The sequence below is a fragment of the Loxodonta africana genome, chromosome X (genome assembly GCF_030014295.1).
Source record: "Loxodonta africana isolate mLoxAfr1 chromosome X, mLoxAfr1.hap2, whole genome shotgun sequence".
In the NCBI taxonomy this organism is placed as follows: Eukaryota; Metazoa; Chordata; class Mammalia; order Proboscidea; family Elephantidae; genus Loxodonta; species Loxodonta africana.
The window spans coordinates 154,736,661-154,755,757 of NC_087369.1; the positions used below are offsets into that span (position 1 = coordinate 154,736,661).

At 38.0% G+C, this 19,097-nt stretch overlaps 1 protein-coding gene across 5 annotated transcripts in view; it reads right to left on the reverse strand.

Annotated features, from left to right (window-relative positions):
- MBNL3 (muscleblind like splicing regulator 3) overlaps window positions 1-19,097 on the reverse strand; it is a 122,580-nt gene that overhangs the window by 90,564 nt on the left and 12,919 nt on the right. Inside the window, exon 2 of one of the 5 annotated variants that reach the window (XM_023539948.2) lies at window positions 10,671-10,763. The exons of the other annotated variants lie outside the window; for them this stretch is intronic. The gene's annotated coding sequence lies outside the window, so the exon portion shown is untranslated. The remainder of the gene's footprint in view (window positions 1-10,670; window positions 10,764-19,097) is intronic. 5 annotated transcript variants of the gene reach the window in all.

The window sequence follows — 19,097 nt, forward strand, 5'->3', positions numbered from 1 at the left end:
GCAAGAGGTCACTGAAAAGACAGGAAAGAAAGAAAAGACCCAGATGGATGTCAGAGGAGATTCTGAAACTTGCTCTCGAACGCTGAGCAGCTAAAGCAAAAGGAAGAACTGATGAAGTAAAAGAACTGAACAGAAGATTTCGAAGGGCATCTCGAGAAGACAAAGTAAAGTATTATGACATGTGCAAAGAGCTGGAGATGGAAAATCAAAAGGGAAGAACACGCTTGGCATTTCTCAAGCTGAAAGAACTGAAGAAAAAAATCAAGCCTCAAGTTGCAATAGTGAAGGATTCTATGGGGAAAATATTAAACGACGCAGGAAGCATCAAAAGAAGATGGAAGGAATACACGGAGTCATTATATAAAAAGAATTAGTCAACGTTCAACCATTTCAAGAGGTGGCATATGATCAGGACCCGATGGTACTGAAGGAAGAAGTCCAAGCTGCTCTGAAGGTATTGGCGAAAAACAAGTCTCCAGGAATTCATGGAATATCAGTTGAGGTGTTTCAACAAAGAGGCAACACTGGAGGTGCTCACTCGTTTATGCCAAGAAATATGGAAGACAGCTACCTGGCCATCCAACTGGAAGAGATCCATATTTATGCCTGTTCCCAAGAAAGGTGATCCAACCGAATGTGGAAATTATAGAACAATATCATTAATATCACACGCAAGCAAAATTTTGCTGAAGATCATTCAAAAACAGCTGCAGCAGTATATCAACAGGGAACTGCCAGAAATTCAGGCTGGCTTCAGGAGAGGATGTGCAACCAGGGATATCATTGCTGATGTCAGATGGCTCCTGGCTGAAAGCAGAGAATACCAGAAGGCACCTCTAGGTGGCCTCAAACTGCCAACCTTCGGTTAGCAGCTGAGTGCCTTAACCATTTGCACCACTCGGGGACTCTATTCTCTGACTTAGAACCCGTAGAGATTTATAGAGAGGCACATTTTAGCCCAACACAGTGAAATGCCCTCCCTTTTACTAGATTTCTATCACAGTGGATGGGAAATTGGACTATAAACCCCCCCCCAAAAAAAATTGAACTAGAAACCTCAAAATCATCATGCAAGCCTGATATGTCATGAATCAGTAGCTTTTTTTATATATATAGTATCAGAGAGGATGTGCTTTATTAACTTGTGTGCCATGTGCATAGCACTGCACTTGGTCTTTTGGTGACACAAAATGAAATAAGACAGTCTCTTCCCTCAAGGAGCTGATGATCCAGTTGGGGAGATAATCTCACATCCCAAAACTATTAGAGGTGGCATACAATTAGTTTCTCAATTTACCTGTTTTATAACCACAAAGAAGCCCTGGTGGCTCAGTGGTTAAGTACGTGGCTGCTAACCAAAAGGTTCATAGTTCAAACTCACTAGCTGCTCCATGGGAGAAAGGTGTAGCAGCCTGTTTCTGTAAAGGTTACAGCCTTGGAAACCCTGTGGGGCAGTTCTATCCTGTCCTATAGGGTCCCTATGAGTCAGATTTGACTCCATGGCAGTGGGTTTTGAGTATGGGTTATAACCACGAACTCCTAGAAATACAAAATAAGGAGCTGTGCCCTTTTAGAATAGTCTCTATTTCTTGTAAATCACAATGATTTTGTCTATGTGAATGAAAGAAATAACCACTTGTTTTCCTTTAACACAAATAGGAAAGTCTTATATCTACCAGTTTCTTCCATATGCAAAGCACTACATTGAGACCAGCATGTCCAGGAAATGAAGCAAAAAGAAAAAGGACAAACTTACGCATTTCTATTATGCACAAGACTCTGTGGTTTTATTGGTAGTTGAGTTGTTCAGGGAGGAATTCAAGCTGACTTGAATCTAAGATGCATTCCCTCACATTTTTGCTTTAATTAGACCTTGAGTCACCTGGGTGGTGATGACCTAGAGGCCAACTCCCTCATTTTTTTAGACAACAGGACTATAAAGGATAAATGACTTGGTCACAGTTACAATGAAAGCTAGTGACACAGCCAGCACTAGAGCTCAGTTCTGACCACCAGAGTTGAATACTTTGTTCTACACCTTGGAGAAAGTTTTAAAATCAATGTCTCTCTCTCCTCACAGTTTAACTCTTAATTTTCATGGCATGAGAAGATATATGATCATAAGAACTGAAGCCACTATGCTGCTACTTAAAAACTATTCTGTTTATTTGTATGGGAAGTTGAAATAAAGGCTTTCAAAAGTTCAGAAGAAATAGAGTAATGGCCTCCTTTTACAAAACAAACTGTAAAACTCCTGGAAACCTGCTAGTGAAGTTAATAGATAATCTTTACTATTTGATGCAAATTAGCTTTTATACCCATGTATGCATCAAAGTCCAGAAAAAAGCAGGAATTAGAATGAGTTATGGAAGCTGGCAGCTAGCTGGTAGAAGAGAGACCACCCCAGGGTTTTCCAGAGAACAGAGAAAGATACAGGCACATAGCTACATGTGTATATTATACTGCTGGAAATCAGTGTGTGTGTGTGTGTGTGTGTGTGTGTGTGTGTGTGTGTTTTGGGAGGGGGGCACAATATTACTTCTGTTAACCAAAACAAAGCTAAACCTAGTGAGACATTATACTGAGTACATGGCACAGTTCTTTCCTATATAGAAAGTGCCAGGGACTAATGCTTCACCTGAGACCTGAAGAAATCAGACATTCAGTCTTTTAGCGCAATTAGAACTAGCAACAAAACCATCAACTAGGGCAGTAAAAGAGAAAGCTTACAAGCAGAAAGCCTGCAGGAAGTTGTATGTGAACATATGGCCCAAGCTTATTTTTTTTTTAGAAATATATTTATTTCTGTTTTTATTGTGGAAAATACATGCAGAACTTTTGCAATTCAACAATTTCCACATGTACAATTCAGTGACACTGATTACATTCTTCAAGTTTTGCAACCACTCTCACCTTCCTTTTCCAAATTGTTTCTCTCCCATTATCATAAACTTACTGCCCCCTAAGCTTCCTATCTAACCTTTCCAGTTGCTGTTATCAATTTGATCCCATATAAACTTGTTGCCGTCAAGTTGATTCTGGCTCATAGCAATGATATAGATAATTCTTTAAAAGAGGACAATGCTTAAGGCAGACATTTTTTACCAGTTAAGCTAAACGGTTGTTTTGTTTAAAGAAGACTTCAGGGAATATTTTGGTTTAAGGTTTAGTAGGTGATCTCAGGGCAATAGATTCAGGGGTTCATCCAGCCTGGCCCAGAGCTTCTTAATACACAAAGTATTTTAATAAAAAGAGAAAGCTTCTCCTTAAAGAAGAAACCAAAGAAAGCATATGAAGTGATTAATAACAAAGTTTGGTGGGAGAAAGATACTCTACCATATTATGTTTATGCATTTTCATTCCTTCAAATATTATTAAAAAGTATGTATCAATCTATATAATTAATATCTGATTGAAAGTCTATATTGACCATTTTAATAAAGAATGAATTTTTATCGGAAAAAAAATTGACCCTGTTGTGTACTATAATCCTATACTCACTGTTATCCACACATGGGGAAGCGCTGATGGTTACAATTTACAACCTAGCACCACCTGGTGGCAGCTAGCAGAATTGCAGGCATAGTCTGCATAAGGCTAGCTTCACGAATGCGATTTAAGAAGAAATATGTATCCCATGTCATTGCAATTGTCACCAAAATAACTAAAGCTATGCCTTTACAATGATTTTTGTTCATTTTGGTGGTATTTAAAATATATACAGATTGTTAACACCTGAATCAACTGCATAGCAATTCCTATCAATGAGTATGACTGAGAAAATGAGTGTATTTCCCATCATTAATCAAATAGACTTAGAAAATGAGTAGATTCCTCATTATTAATCAAATATGCAAACATGATGCATATTATACACCAAATTTAACAAAGGTTAAGCCATCACTGTATCTAAAAATTGTTGGTTTCAATTTTTTAAGTGATGAATAATATGGCATGAGATAAAGAACACAGAAGACGGATATATGAGAAGAAATATTTCTTTACCAGATTTATGAAAGGAAAAAGCATATTATTACCAGGAATCATCAGATCATATAAAGTAGATTCATTTAATGAACATACTAGGTGATTTTTTTTTCTTAAATCTTGCTTGGTAGACATCTTTCAAACTACCAGTCCTCTTTTTTTTTGCCTTAGTAAACAGCATATAGTAAACATAATTGAATCTTTCTCTCATTACTGAAGATATTATGTTGCCTTAAGTCAGCATTCCTGGACATCAATTCTTATTAAGGTTAATAGAAGATGTTGGGGTTTGGCATTGACATGATTTAGTCTCAGGCCACAACTCAGGTATAATTTTTTCTTATACTTAATCTCTGGTAAATATATATTTTATTTTTTCCAAATGACCAAACACAATAAAACTCTTGTTGACTGTGGGTTTCAGAAGTTGGGTTTTATTTAATTGGTATTTCACTGTGTTTGAGGAAATATATAGGCAGCCACCAGTCAGAAGAAAAAACATGCTTCTACGATGTAAATTCAAAATGACATATATCTTACAGTGCTAAGCTAAAATCAAAAAAGTTTGTTCATCACAATTGCAAAGGTTGATAAAATAATAGTAAAGAATGGAGGGACTTTCAATTTTCACATGTAGTGGAAACTCAGAAATGAGACTTAGAACCCTAGAAAAACACTAATTCCATATAGTATTTCTTTACTAGGTTGTTCATGCAAATAGAAAAATCAGGAGGACCATAAATGATGAGTGGAATGGTTTTGTATCAGCTAAGATGAAATTACACACTCAAAAAAGTCCTATTGTATTTGCTATCCAAATGCATTTGTTATGCTAAGCAGAGGTAAGAAGAGAATGCTTCAAAAACCATGTGAAGCAACAGAAATGGCATTTTCTAAAAGTAGATGCAAGCTTCAATGCTAAAGCAGGATTAAGGAAGAAAAGGGCAAGGAAGCAACGCAGACAGAAGAGAACTAAAATGCATTTGTTAGTGTTGAGCACATAGTAGGCTTTCAAAAGTATATGTTAACATAAACACTGGCTTCTAACATGGAGCCTATCCAAAAGTGTCTAGTAACTCATAGAAAACTCTATTTAGGGCACATGGTCTAGTATGTATTAATTTTGCCATGGTAGTGATACCGCTTTTAAATAAAGAAGAATATTTGTGCTCATTACATTGTGAATAGTACAAAAATGTGTGTGGTTATTCCCTAAATGACATTTCCATTTGTATACCATTTTATTCCCCTCTATAACACAGGCATGGTATTGTCGGCATTCACATCCACACAATACTTGAAAATCCTCATATGATAAGAGAAATGTTATTGATATTTGAAAAAAACTTACACCAGTAAACTGAATCTCCAAAAAAAAATTGTGTTTTTCATTTTTATTCTTTTTTTAGTCTACATTTCTATTTCTAAATAATGCACAAGTACTCTGGGGCATATATGATATTGAGGAAATAATTTCCTCCTGAAATACAAATGCATATTTATGAAAAGTTGCACATACAACTTTTCAATGGTGACATCAGTTCATTTTAGACTCTTCAACTGGCTCCCTTATACTATTATTAACAGTATTAGTAAATATCCAAACATTTTTCTTTTAAAAAAGGGATACAGGATATTAATACTCTATATTATTTCCCCCCACAAATATTCTGTATAAGCTTGGAAGTGTTTTCACTGAAAGCCAAAACCAAAAAACCAAACCCAGTGCCGTCGATTCGATCCCAACTCATAGCGATCCTATAGGGTCGCTATGAGTCACTGAAAGCAGTTAACATTTCTCTTATCGTATGAGGATTTTCAAGTATTGTGTGGATGTGAATGCCGACAATACCATGCCTGTGTTATAAAAAAAATTTTTTTTGGAGGGGAATAAAATGGTATATAAATGGAAATGTCATTTAGGGAATAACCACACACATTTTTGTACTATTCGCAATGTAATGAGCACAAATATTCTTCTTTATTTAAAAGCGGTATCACTACCATGACAAACACAGTTACAGTCAACACAATTCTTGGACTGAAATAATCTTCTATTCAGACAATATTGCTGGCCCATCAGATACTACAAAAGTCCCTAAGTTCACACGGGTCCAAAAAAAAAGTTCACACGGGTAACACCTCATTTATTTGGAAGATTGGGAGGCAATGAGGGGATCAATAAAAATAAAATTTCAAAAAATTACCATTTGTCTCTTTTAATCAATCTGGATAGAAATCTTCTTGAAATGTTTTTAAAATTTTGTTGCTACCTTAGAGATAGGACAGTGGAGAAAAAGGTTACTTCTTTTTTTTTTTCTCTGGTAATTCTGGGTCATCATTCGAAAGAACCATTAGTAATGCCTTGAAGGGTATTGTGGGCACTTTGTTAAATGGCTTCAGATGCCTGTGTGTTTGGAATTTTCATATCAACTTTTTTATAGTTTTTCTGTCCTCTCTCTCACTGGCAGCTCTCTATCGGCTATCACTTCAGTGGGCCCCTGCCTCCTCTACTAACTTCCCCACCAACACACCCTTTAAATTTTCTGCGGTTAGCAAAACCACATTCAATTAAATAAAATGGAGTGGCCAAATGTTCTCTGTAAGATGTTGAATCAACGAACATGTTCGATTTGTGTGTTAAAAAACAAGAGACATGGGTTCTGGAGGGCTCTCCAAGGCGGCCTTGGGGGCTTCCCTAATGAGTACAGTTCAAAAGCACTAGTGCCTGGCCTTTAGGTCCTGGCTATTGTAAAAGTTTTAGGACCTCGCCTTCACGAGACCTTCAATGTCTGCTAGAAGTTGAGGTCTGGAAGTAGTATCCCAATTCCTCTTGCAGAAGTTTAGCTGACATTGAGGATGCAGTCAGGGGAAAACAGTCCATGAAAGGATTGTGACAGTCATAGAGCTCCCATGGGTGGATGACAAGGACAGGGGTGGACCTCACAATAGGCTATGAGCTAGGGATGATATTCAAAATATTAAACAACCCTGATAGTGCAAGTACACACCAGTCAGGACTGATGCTGCTCTGCCAGGCCTTGCCAATTTTGTTGTAGAATCATGAGGATGTCCAGGGAGTAAGCAGTGGAAAAGGCACTCTGGGCAGCACCTATTTACCAACCTGTCCCTGGGTGGTGCAAACAACTGAAAGGCTGGCAACCAACTGAAAGGGTGGCAGTTTGAATCTACCCAGAGACACCTTGGAAGAAAGGCCTGGTGATCTGTCTCTGAAAGGTCACAGCCTTGAAAACCCTATAGAGCAGTTCTACGCTGTAACACATGCAGTTGCCATGAATCAGAGTTGTTTTTTTAACTAAGTATTCTAATCAGCTATACCGATGCCTCCTACCTATCACACTGCAACTCTGTGCTAGGTGCTTGGGCATGCATCCCACATTTGAGCCCCTCAACATGTTTATATACACAATGTGAAGGAATGTACAAGAGGTTGGTTGGACTTGAATCAATGAGCGGGAGGGAGGCTTACGTTTTCCAGGGAGCCAACTAGGAGAAAGCATAGTTTGGATTCCTAGAGAGAAGCAGAGCCCTCCTAAGTCTAAATGGCTAAAAGGCATGCCAATAATTTATAAATACAAGGGAACTGGTTATTGCTGCTTCTGCTTATTTATCTTAGAAAAGGCTCTGGAGAGTTTGTCACTGCACACATTGTGATTTTTAGAGATGATTACAGTAGGTTATCAGGACTATTTGTTGGTAAATTTCTAACTAAACCCAACTGAACTGCTTAAGCACTTTATTTAAAGGAACTTCATCTGATTAAAAATTACTAATGACCTTACGTGTGAAAGCTATAATTAACCCATTACCTTATTGCTGCTGAGGAAGTTTTCTCAGTGGGCACATTAATATGTTTACATTTAATGACAAAGATGAAATTGTAACCTAAATACAGTGATGGGGACATTTTAACAACTTGGTCCATACAGGTTGAAAGAACAGAATGGACCTCCCCTGGACCCTGGACTGAGCCAGATTACACCAGCATCTTGTCCCCCACCAGGCTTCTGTTTTCTGTGCCAAATTGTCTCCCTTTCTCCTTTGGGTCATTTTCAACTCTTGTCGCCTGTGCTTAATCCTGAAAATGGTTAACGTATCATCACTGTTCTGGAAATAATGGGTGTGGAACAATACAGAAAGATGAAAGGTTAACAGTAATCTGCACTAAGGCAAAACGGTAATCAATGTTAATTTGGCATTATTCTAAACGACTTCGAAGAACTCAACTTGGCCAACTTAGAATGGCCAAGGAGAACTATACACTGCCAAAAACATTTATTAGCAATAGAAGACTGAAAGTCACCACTAAATTGTGGCCCCTGGACATCAGGCTTGATGCAGCCAATGGTGCTACAGGATGAGGCAAATCACAAGGCTGCCAAAGAGAATGACATTGATAAGGTCAAGAAGTGTAAATGCTTTATTTCTTGGGGATTTTTAACTACATATCAAGCATTCTAAAAATACTGATCCCTTGCCATCAATAATGTGTTAGGTACAGAGATGTTTTTATCAGGCTAACCAATAGGAGCAGAATGGAATGTCACACTTGGCCTCCCATTTCCGAGCAGAGATACTAGAGAACCCACTTGGCTTTTGGTGTGAAAAGACTCGAAGGACTATAGACTCCACATAAGAAGAGAAAACTTCACATCAGTCTCCAATGACTGGTATGAGATTTAAATGTGACAGGGTATGACTGATGAAGAGCAGATTAATAAAGCATGGAATTTTAGTTGAATCGAAAAAGTAGAACTGAAAATATGTGGGCTGTGTTTCCTATGTGCCAGACACTGTTCTTAGCACTGTCACAACAATCCTGTGAAGCAGATACCATTATTTTTCCCGTTTTGCAGATGAGGAACTGACGCACAGAGAGATTAAGTAAATTGGTTCAAGGTCATGCAGCCAATGAGTAGCAGAGCCAGGATCAAACTCAGGCAGCCTGACTTCAGAGTCCTTGCTGTCAATCCCTACTCTGTAAATCCTCCAGTGGCAAAAAAGTCCACAAAGATGGCCTCAAATTTGTAGGCTCATGACCAGGGATTTCAGTAGATAGGGAATCCAAGCACTTTCTATAAAATTGTCAGATTTTATTCGAAGTTCTATTAACATATAATATGATTTCTGGAGATGCCAAGAAATACTAACAGCTCTACTTCAGTTTTACTTTCAAATGAAATACATAATTGTATTGTATTTATAGATTAGATGTCAAAACACATGAGCATTTAGTAGATACGTAAAATGCATTTTAACTTCTTGATAGAGGGTGAGTTCCTTGTTACTGGATATGTTCAAATGTAGGGGAGAATGGGCCAGGTGGGATGTGCAAATCAGATGTGCAAATGGACTCGATCTAGACACAGAACTATACTCAGGGTTTTGGCATTCCCTCAAACATGTCTGTCCATCTGTATCTCAGCACTTGTCACATTTTACTGGAACTTCTGCTTAGGTGTCTGCCTAACTCTGAGCTCCTTGAAGGCAGGTCTTACTACGGCCAGTATCTGACTCAATAGCTTATATATAATAAGTTCTCAACAAATACTTCCTAAACCGATGGAAGTAGTGACATTTGCTACACGCAAGACATTGTGCTAGGTGCTGAGAGATCAAGGACTTGGTTGGTGCATCAGGTAACATAGCAAAGTGCCCAGTATATAATGAGGCCAGTAAGGGAGGAACCCGTAAAAACAGAGGTAGTCAGTGGAGGTCTTCATGTAAGGAATGAACTTTCCCTAGAAAGGTCACAGAATAATTGGAACTTCAAAGCTGCTCCAATCCACTGCCCTTTTTGAAAAATACACCAACAATGCTCTCAATTTAGCTGTTACTTTACTTTTGTTGTTCTTAAAATACATATAATGTAACTTTCATCATATTGAAGTCAGTGAATTTTTAAATAACTGCTTTATTGGGATATAATTCACATAACATTTTCCCTTTTAAAATGTACAATTCGGTGATTTTTAGATATTTACAGAGATGTGCATCCATCACCACAATCCATTTTAGAACACCTTCATCCCCATCAAAAGAAACTCTGCATCCTTTGGTGATCACTCCTCATTTTCCCTATTACCTCCAGCCCTAAAACAAAACAAAAAACAAACTCATTGCTGTTGAGTCGATTTTGACTCATAGAGACCCCATAGGACAGATTAGAATGCTCCATAGAGTTTCCAAGAAATGGCTGGTGGATTCAAACTGCCCACCTTTTGGTTAGCAGCTGCATGCTTAATCACTGTGCCACTAGGGCCCCCCCTCCAACTCCTCCCCCCAGCCCTAGGTAAGCACTAATCTACTCCTCTATGGAGTTGCCTATTCTGGCCATTTCATAAAAATGGAATCATACCTTATGTAGCCTTTCATATCTGGCTCCTTTCACTCAGCATGTTTTCAAGGTTCACCTATATTGTATCATGTATCAGAACTTCATTTCTCTTTATGGATGAATAATATTCCATTATATGAATACACCACATTTTGTTCATTCATCTGTTGATGGATATTTGGGTTGTTTCCACTTTTGGGCTAATATGAATAAGTGAGTACAATTTTAAAATAAGCATGATTAGGAAAAAGAAGAGCATTTGGGGTAATTAAGATGATGTTTGTGATGCCAAATTTTTAGAGAGAAAAAAGTCTAGGTGACTTACCTTACCCTAAAACTTGCTCAGTGTTATATCCTCAGCACCTAGGAACATGGCTGACTCACAGCATGTGGTCAGTAAAGGTATGCTGAATGAACACTAAAAAGCAAAAAAAAAAAAAAAAAGCTGAAAGTGAGCTGGAAAGGAGGGTGGAATGGAACAGCCCCAGGGAGTCAAATAGCAGGGAAAAGCCAACCTGGGATTTTAAATGTTTCTGGAAAAGCTCCATGCCTTCAACAGTTTACAGGAAAATCACCTAAACAAAAGATTCTATAAAAATATCAGGAACTATAGCTATTCAATAATAGTAAATCCCACCATAATATACCTTTTAAAAGTCAGAAACATTTAGGGTTGCTGTTAGACAATATTGTGTAGACAATATTGTGTATTGCACAAGTGTACTGTTAATTGAATAATGATTTCTCCTCTTCAGTTTTAAAAGGTTATGGTTCTATAAATTGGAAGTGAATTGTAGAGCCAGCAGCATCTGGCCATTCCAGATGTTTACTTCATTCAAGCAGCACTATCATTATCCGGGCCTCAATCCTAGATGGCTAATACATAATGAAAGACATAGGTAGCAAATTCAAGTTCCCAGGCAAAGCTCTTTTTTGTAAGACCATAAAATAGCCACCGAGAAAACAGGGATTATAAGCACAGGCTTTGGAGTTAGAAGGGTAAGTTCAAGTCTTGACACTGCTGTTTACTAGCAAGAGTGTCTTTCGGCAAGCTACTTAATCTCTCTGAGCCTCAGGTTCCCCATCTGTAAAAAGGGGACAAATAATACGACCAAACTCGCTGGGTTGCTGTGAGGATTCCATGAGGTGATGAGTGGAAAATACTTAATGCAGCACATAGTACATAGTAAGTGCTTTAAAAATAGTAGCTGTTACTATTAGAAAGCAGCCCTAGTGGCATAGTGGTTAAGAGCTACGGCTGCTCACCAAAAGGTTGGCAGTTCAAATCCACCAGCCACTCCTTGGAAACCCTACGGGGTTGTTGAAATTGACTTGACAGCAATGGGTTTACTATTAGAAAAGAATACAAAATTACATCACCTCTTCCTGTCACTCTTCATATTATCTTAATATTCCTTTTTTTGTCCTTATTGGATTATTCAAGAGCTAGATCGGCTCTGAAAGTAAAAGCTGACTACTGGTATTTTCCTGTATTTTCTGTTTTCTATTTTTTTTTAATACAAATATAGTTTAATCTTTTTAATTTCTAATATTTTATTAATATTTGTATTTATTCATAAATATCAATGAGTATTTACAAATGTAATATTTACAAAATTAACAACAAATTTACATATTTTATATACTACATATTAATAGAAAATATATTAGGTATATTTTATTTATATTTTTATTAAAAAATATTTTTATTAGGGATAAGTTAAACAAGGAGCCCTGGTGGCTCAATGGTTAAGCGTTCAGCTGCTAACCAAAAGGTATGTAGTTGGAACCCACCAAGTGGCTCCATGAGAGAAAAGACTTGGCAATCTGCTCCCATAAAGAAACCCTATGGGGCAGTTCCACTCTGTCCTATAGAATGGCTATGAGTTGGAATCAACTCGATGGCACACAGGAACAACAACATGTGTAAAAAGATATGACTACCTGGTTTATTTCAGGTCAGGTATTACACCAGAAGATGTAATTGAAGAAGATTCACAGCTACTACATATCTATAATACAACCGCAGTCTCTCCTATAGAACTCTGCTACAATCTCTGCTGTATATAAACTGGGTATGTGTGCAGCATATGTGTTGGGGGGCCACTTAGGAAGTAGGATGCCCTATTATAAACGCATAATAAATACAAGGTCTTTATGTTTTTCAAACAAAAAGAAGATAAAATATCTAATATACTTTGCTGCTAAAGCAATCTCCCAAAGTTAATGGGTATAGTGATTGCCTGGGCAAAGACAGCTTTGGAAGGATGCCATGGTTGACACTCTGTAAAGGTCAAGCGCAAAAGTCACTACCAGTATATCTGACCTTTTCTCATGTATATTTGGAGATTTGCTTTTTTTTTTCCATATTAATTTGTGTAGCTTGTTGACTAGAGCCAGATAAATTGCCCCCCTCACCGCCACCTCCCCTTTTTTTGGCCAACTGCTCTTCACATGGAAGGCTACAACTGTCAAGTCACAAATTGGAAGGATGAAATTCCTGCCAGAAAAAAAGGATATAGACCTTTGGATGTCAACATGGGTATACAGGAACATTGATGTACCAGGAACTGAGGTTAAAGGTCCAAATGTAAGCTTACCTTCTGAGACAAGAATTTGAATCTGAAGACCTCCTCTCAAAGACAGCAAGTCCTACAAAACCAGGCTTCCCTAGCTTTGACAAATACAAGGTACTTGGCATTCTAAAGTAAATGCTACTCTCAACTTAATGGAGCTGAGCAGAGGAGGAGGCAAAAGCTTTTACTGAAAAGCCATTTTAAGAGGGTTATGTTTGGAAATACTCTCTCATTACTTAATTCTGTCTTTCTAGCTAGAATTTTTCCACTTTAAGCTCAACAAATAAGTTGTCATTTCTTCGGTATTTATTACAATATTAATCAACCCCCCTCCGTCCAAAATAAAATATAACATAGTAAAGACTTTTAGAAAAAAAAAGATTTTTCTATATATTAGCTATTTCAGTTTCTTTAATATCAATGTGTGAGACTTGTTAAAAAATAAAATTTCACTGAGCAAAAGGACTCTAAGAATGTCTTATTATTGATAGTAATCAAACCCAAAAGGGATCTATTGGCAAATTCATTTTCTTTACTGAATCCAATAACAAATCAAAATGATACACCAGAGAGCAGGCCCTAAAAGGGGAGTTGAGACCCTATGAGGTGTAGTTAACTGGTAACGTGGAACAAGGCCGCTGACGAGTTATTAGGTTAAATAAAATAGATGAGATGCATAGAGTTCCCAACTTGAATACTAAGTTTTTTGATTCCCTCAAAAACAATAGCATTAATTTAAATCAACCATTTGAACTTGCCTTCCTTTGCAATCTTTTCAATTATCAAGCAAACAGTTGCGAATTTTTGATCACAGGCTTAATAAGCTCATGTTGTTGTTGTTGTTTTTAGGTGTTGTCAAGTCAGATCCAACTCATAGCAACCCTATGTACAATAGAATGAAACACTGTCCAGTCCTGCACCATCCTCACAATCTTTGCTATATTTGAGCTCATTGTTGCAGCCACTGTGTCAATCCACCTTGTTGAGGGTCTTCCTCTTTTCCACTGACCCTGTACTCTGCCAAGGATGATGTCCTTCTCCAGGGACTGATCCCTCCTGACAACATGTCCAAAGTATATAAGACGCAGTCTTGCCATCCTTGCCTCTAAGGAGCTTTCTGGCTGTACCTCTTCCAAGACAGATTTGTTCGTTCTTTTGGCAGTCCATGGTATATTCAATATTCTTCGCCAACACCACAATTCAAAGGCGTCAACTCTTCTTCGGTCCTCCTTATTCATTGTCCAGCTTTCACATGCATATGATGTGATTGAAAATACCATGGCTTGGGTCAGGCGCACCTTAGTCTTCAGGGTGACATCTTTGCTCTTCAACACTTTGAAGAGGTCCTTTGCAGCAGATTTGCCCAATGCAATGCATCTTTTGATTTCCTGACTGCTGCTTCCACGGGTGTTGATTGTGGATCCAAGTAAAATTAAATCTTTGACAACTTCAATCTTTTCTCTGTTTATCATGATGTTGCTTATTGGTCCTGTTGTAAGGATTTTTGTTTCCTTTATGCTGTGTAATCCATATTGAAGTCTGTAGTAATCTTTGATCTTCATCAGTAAGTACTTCAAGTCCTCTTTGTTTTCAGCAAGCAAGGTTTTTTCATCTGCATATTGCAGGATGTTAATGAGTATTCCTCTAATCCTGATGCCGTGTTCTCCTTCATGTAGTGCAGCTTTTTGGATTATTTGCTCAGCATACAGGTTGAATAAGTATGGTGAAAGGATACAACCCTGATGCACACATTGCCTGATTTTAAACCACAAAGTATCCCCTTGTTCTGTCTGAATGACTGTCTCTGGGTCTATGTACAGGCTCTGCATGAGCACACTTAAGTGTTCTGGAGTTCCCATTCTTCGCAGTGTTATCCATAATTTGTTATGGTGCACACAGTCGAATGCCTTTGCATAGTCAATAAAACACAGGTAAACATCTTTCTGGTATTCTCTGCTTTCAGCCAGGATTCCTCTGACATCAGCAGTGATATCCCTTGTTCCACGTCCTCTTCTGAATCCGGCTTGAATTTCTGGCAGTTCCCTGTTGAGGTACTGCTGCAATTGTTTTTGAATGATCTTCAGAAAAACTTTACTAGAGCAACCTTATAGGACAAAGTAGAATGGCCCCATAGGGTTTCCAAGGAGTGGCTGGTGGATTTGAAATGCCGACCTTCTGGCTAGCAGTCAAGCTCTTTAGCCACTGTGCCACCAGGGCTCCTATATTATATTGTTCAACAATTTCCACATTCTTTTGGATCACCTTTTTTTGGAATGGGCACAAATATGGATCTCTTCCAATCAGTTGCCTAGGTAGCTGTCTTTCAGTTTTCTTGGCATAGACAAGTGAGCACTTCCAGCTCAATTGGTATTCCAGCAATTCCTGAAGCATTGTTTTTCACCAATGCCTTCAGTGCAGCTTAGACTTCTTCCTTCAGTACCATCAGTTCTTGATCATATGCTACCTCCTGATATGGTGGAACATCGCCCAATTCTTTTTGGTATATTGACTCTGTGTATTCCTTCAGTCTTCTTTTGATGTTTCCTGTACCGTTCAATAATAATAAGCCAACACATGCTATTATTTCAGAGTTTGGATCTGCTTAATCTTTTTACTTTAAGAAAGTAAAAGGATATCCCCAATAACTTAGCCCGTTTAGGACCAGCAATATTTATAGCTACCACTTACTTTTTGTACCTCTGGGGTTCATCGGGAAGCTACTGTCCCACTGACACTATAAGCTACCAGCAGGCAGGGCCCTATATAACAGTTTGAAACAGAAAAAACAGGAACGTGTCACAAATTAATATTTTTACAGGGTATTGTATAAGGTGGTACTGAATCATTGAATTTTTGGTAGGAAAATTTTGAAAATTTTCATTCAGTACACATATGTACCCCTGGATTCTAAGGCCACAATATGTGGAATGAGGCATAAAACAAAAACCATACTGCCTACCAAAATCAATGATTCGGCATGTCCTCCATTACTGAAAACAGACAGTATCAACAAAAAATTAAAAGGAAAAAATAATTGGGTCATGAAAGGGTTAAATGTAAAACCATCTGGTTTTCTGTGTATTTAGGATACTATGGAAATCTACTTTCTCCAGTATAAAATGGTAAGGAAAAAAATTTAACTAGAAATCATAAATTAAAAGCAAAATTCCCATAGTCTTTTTAGAAAATTTAACATTTAACAAATATTTTCCCTGAGGTGTGCGTGTGTGTGTGTTGGGTGGTCTTTTAATATAAATTACTGTGGAATTTGTGCAGTGAGTTCTCTTGGCATGAAGAGGTCTTTAAACTGTGTAGATTCTTATTGACAAAGTATTTATAAATTCTTATCAACCAGTAATGTTTGCACAAAAAAGTTGAAAGGCAACGTTCTAAAAAGCTGAAATTAAACACACGCACACACAAACACATATTGGGGGACGCAGCTTTAACGCAATTTAATCCTTAGAATGTGGTATTGGTTTCAACTATCAATTCCTAGGCATTCCACTTAAGAAACATAGCCCCCCTCCAACATGTGGCAAAATAAACAGTTTGGGAAATGCTGCTTGAGATAATTAGTACCTCTGAATTAACTTCAAAGATATAAGTTTTTCAACATGCAACAAAATTTGCATCATTTCCCTCTTTACAGTAAAAAGGAATGTACAGAATCTCAAAGCAGCAACACTTTCTCTTTGACTAGAAATCAACCTAGAGATAAAATTCAAGATTCAAGTTAGATATTTTGTACCAATAATCATCAACCTCTCAGAGAGAAGGAAAAAAAAAAAAGTTCTCCTAGAAGAGAAAATGGAGAGGGTGGGAACTGAATCTGGACCTGTAAATAGGCAAATATATTTTGAGTGCCTACTCTAGGTCCTGCTTACCCAGCATCTCTGTCAATATGCACAGTGTTATTTGTACAGTGTGATTAAATAATCCCTTCCAAACTCTAGTGAGCCAGAATTTTGGGTCCTGTTTCTTCATTTTGCCCTTAAGATACAGGATTAAGCTTGTGGTAAAAAAAAAAAAAAAAAATTCTTTTTTTTTTTTTTTATTTACAGACAGTTCTTATGTTCTACATTTGGTGAGTCAAAGTAGGATCAAAGATCAAAGTCTTTTACCACTGCCTCCTTCTCATCAGCCTCTAAGCATATCCGAGTCACTCCTACTACCCTTAAAATAACACCAACAATATCTTTCCTCCCTTGATCCTATTTCCTTGTGAAGTTACCACAACGTTCTTCAGCCTTCGTCATCAAGTTTCTCAAGAGTGATCATCACAACTTTCATTTCAACTTTTCATTTACTCCATAACCCACTATAAACTGGCTTCTGACCTCTCACAGATAACAAATGTCTTCTTAAAATGCCAAAAACCAGTGGCATCAATTTATATAATCCCTGTGGTATTTGTCGATAGCCCCTCTCTTCTAGAAATTTCTTGACCCTCTGCTTCTGTGACACAAAAAAAGATTCCTCCTTACCTGCTCTCCTTGGGCTGTCTTGGCCACACCTAGGGGTGAGGGATTATCTCCCAAGGTCTCACCCTGTTATTTTCTCTGTACTCTGGACACGTATAAGACAACTTTGTGCTAGATTTTTGTGCATGGCTGTTTCACCAGCACTCTCGCTCAACATCATTTCAAACTCCTTACTCCACACTCTTCATCTGCCTCTCAAGCCTTTTCTTCTAGTATTCCCTATCCTATCGCAACACCATCAGATACCTGAACCAGCCTGCTGTTCTATCAGGATAGGTAGGAGACAGGAGATCAGGATAGGTATTGGCTTTGACTTGTATGGGAAGAAATGTCTTAATTGCTGAAAGAGGGAAGCCATGGGCCACAAGATGGTCCCTAAATTATCAAGAGAATGTAACCAGACAGCAAAGAAATTATTGTGTTTGTGGTTTGTTTTGTTTTGTTTTGGGGGGTTGTATACAAAAGCTGAGCAAAGACTTGAAGATGGGATATTTAGCCTGATACCTATTAGATGCCAAAGAGAGTACTTGCCTGGCTAGAAACAAGTGTATTTTATAACTAACGGAAATCTTGTTATACCAAAATGAAAGCACCTAGCAGAGCATCTGGCACACAATAATTGTTCAATAAATGTTAGTTGACTCTGAATAAACACCTATTATAGAATGTTTTTATTGCATGTGAAAATGGGGGTTCAAATTTTACTCCTATACACAACCTCTGCCTACAGATATTAAGACTGATTTAAAAGTATAATACATTCCTGGAGGCGAAGGTGATTGTAAACACTAGTTCTCTTGCCACCCGAGAGCTGCAAGAGCTGACGTGACCCCTGCCTGGGCCTGCCAGCATAAGGAAGTATTAAGGGAGATCTCTAGTTCCAAACATCTTATGTGGTTAAATTCTTCACCACTATTTATACCAAAGAAGATCCCTGGGTGGCGCAAATGGCTTGTGCTCAACTACTGACCTAAAGGCTGACGATTTGAACCAATCCAGAAACACTGCAGAAGAAAGGTCAGTGATCTGCTTCCGTAAAGATTCCAGCCAAGAAAACGCAATTTCTACTCTGTAACACATGGGATCACCATAAGTCAGAATCAACTAGATAGCAATGGGTTATTTACACCAAGCAAACCAGAAAGGGATCCTTAACAACACAGAAGAAATGGTTGTCGATTTTGTTTTCTGACTTCCTATTCCCTAAGTGGGTCCTGCTCTAGAAAGCTAAAAGCATGAAGTTTCAGAAGTCAGGGTGTATGCTTCGAAAGATTCCTTGCATAGGGATCCAAAGAAACCCAATTTATTTACACTTAAAAACAAACAAACTTGCCATTTCAAGAGGGTCATTTGTTTGTTTAAACATTATCCAACATAAGGAACAATATCAGCCAGAGCTCCTCTCCTGGAACTGAGATGGTCAGGCTTTTGCTTTACAGTCAATCATTGCAGGAAAATGAGAAATGTGGTATGTCTTAGTCATCTAATGCTGCTATAACAGAAATATCACAAGCGGATGGCTTTAACAAAGAAAAATTTATTCTCTCACAGTCTAGGAGGCTAAAAGTCCTATTTTAGGTTGGTGGCTCCAGGGGAAGGCTTTCTCTCTCTGTCGGCACTGGGGGAAGGTCCTTATCATCAATCCTCCCCTGGCCTAGGAGCTTCTCAGCACAGGGACCCCAGGTCCAAAGG